This window comes from Myotis davidii, unplaced genomic scaffold (assembly GCF_000327345.1).
Source record: "Myotis davidii unplaced genomic scaffold, ASM32734v1 scaffold108, whole genome shotgun sequence".
Classification (NCBI taxonomy): domain Eukaryota; kingdom Metazoa; phylum Chordata; class Mammalia; order Chiroptera; family Vespertilionidae; genus Myotis; species Myotis davidii.
Genome location: NW_006299260.1, coordinates 936,957 through 938,632, shown reverse-complemented (window position 1 = coordinate 938,632; position 1,676 = coordinate 936,957). Strand labels below are relative to the sequence as shown.

General features: G+C 43.9%; 1 pseudogene; it reads left to right on the top strand.

The window, feature by feature from the left end:
• Positions 1-1,156: 1,156 nt before the first annotated feature.
• The window catches only part of LOC102759426, a 2,795-nt pseudogene continuing 2,275 nt past the window's right edge, over positions 1,157-1,676 (top strand).

The window sequence follows — 1,676 nt, the reverse complement described above, 5'->3', positions numbered from 1 at the left end:
GGAACGGGACTTAATTCCTGGGCAAACCTTTCATGGGACTGGGTAATGATCAAGACTGTTAAAATCTGAGTAGGGAATGCCAGTCAGAATGTCTATGACCTGTAGTTTTTGGTATCTACCTTTCTTCTTTCTTCTGAAATAATTATAGGTTTATAGGAAGTTGCAAAAAAATTTAAAAAGTTCATGGAGGTCCTATGTACCCTTCAAGCTTTTCTCATTGTATAACTAGAAGTACCTTTCTGTTTCTCCAGTTAAATTTAGTTTTTCCTTGAAATGGTAACTATAATGCCAAACCTCAAAGTTAGCCCTCCCCGCTTTTGAGCTTTTTTTCGTGAGCTCAAGAGAACATATCTCCTTAGGTTTGTGTGTTGACTGATTCTGGTGGGCTGGTAGACCTAACAGACTCCTAAGATAAGCAATACAGGATGTTTCTAGAGGTAGGAGTACACTATTTATTCACTAACATCTCTTTTAATACTCTTGCAGTCTAAATTTAAAAATAAGGTATATTAGTCATATACTTTTAGAAATAAATATATACAAAAACTAACTGCCAAAAGCTGGTCCATTGTTGCTGCCTGACACAGTCGCTGCAGGGAAGAAACGTCTGCACAGCATATGTTTCAAGGGACCTGGTGTATATGGCATACTGTTCTTAATATGTTTGCTTCCCCTCTTAACGCTATGTGTTTTAAACAGGACCACTTCCCCGAGAAAGGTTACTTCCCCAGGTGAGGCTTTTTCCCTGGAGTTAGGGAGGGAATAAAACCCCTTAAGGAAGTGCCAGGCAGGTAATTAATCACTTTAACTACAAACAATCACGCTTAAGCTACATAATCTTTACTTAGGATACTCTCCTTCAATTAGCTTAATAGAACAATAGAGTAACCTTGGAATGGAGATAAGAAATGCCCTAACCTTTGAAATAGAATTGATAGGATTAAAATCAACTGGTATAAATACAGATGTAATAAGACAATAAAGCAGAACTTGGCTGGAGATCCGGGCTAGAGAACCTAGCTATGATGATCAACTGAATGCTGCCTCCGTGTCATCCTTCTTCGTGGACTCCGTCCACACCTTTGGGAACCCCTGGACCTGCTGGGGTTGGACCCCAACAAGTAACCACAGAAAGGCAATCTATACTAATAAATGGATGGCAGGAGAGTTGGCTGATAAGAAGGACCGTGATGTGTCACCTTCCAAGGAGGAAGGAAGTGATCTCGGCCACCTGACAGAGAAAGGGATAGAGACCGGGATCGGAAATCTCCCCCTCCTAAAGATAGACAGCGGCATCGGTCAAGGGACAGGCGTCGAGGGGGCAGCCAGCGGTCTCGCTCCGGTTCCCGGTCCAAGTCTATGGAAAGAGAAGGACGGCACCGGCACCGAGAGCGAGATAAGGAGCGGGATTGGAGTAAGAAGGACCAAGTTCAGGACAAGGATGGGCACAGACGGGACAAGGACCAGAAACGATCCAGTTTATCTCCTGGACGAGGAAAAGATTTTAAATCTCAGAAAGACAGAGACTCTAAGAAGGATGACGAGGATGAACATGGTGATGAGAAGCCTACGGCCCAGCCATTATCCCTAGAGGAACTTCTGGCCAAGAAAAAGGCTGAGGAAGAAGCTGAGGCTAAGCCCAAGTTCCGGCCCAAAGGAGAACGAGAGGCGGAAGC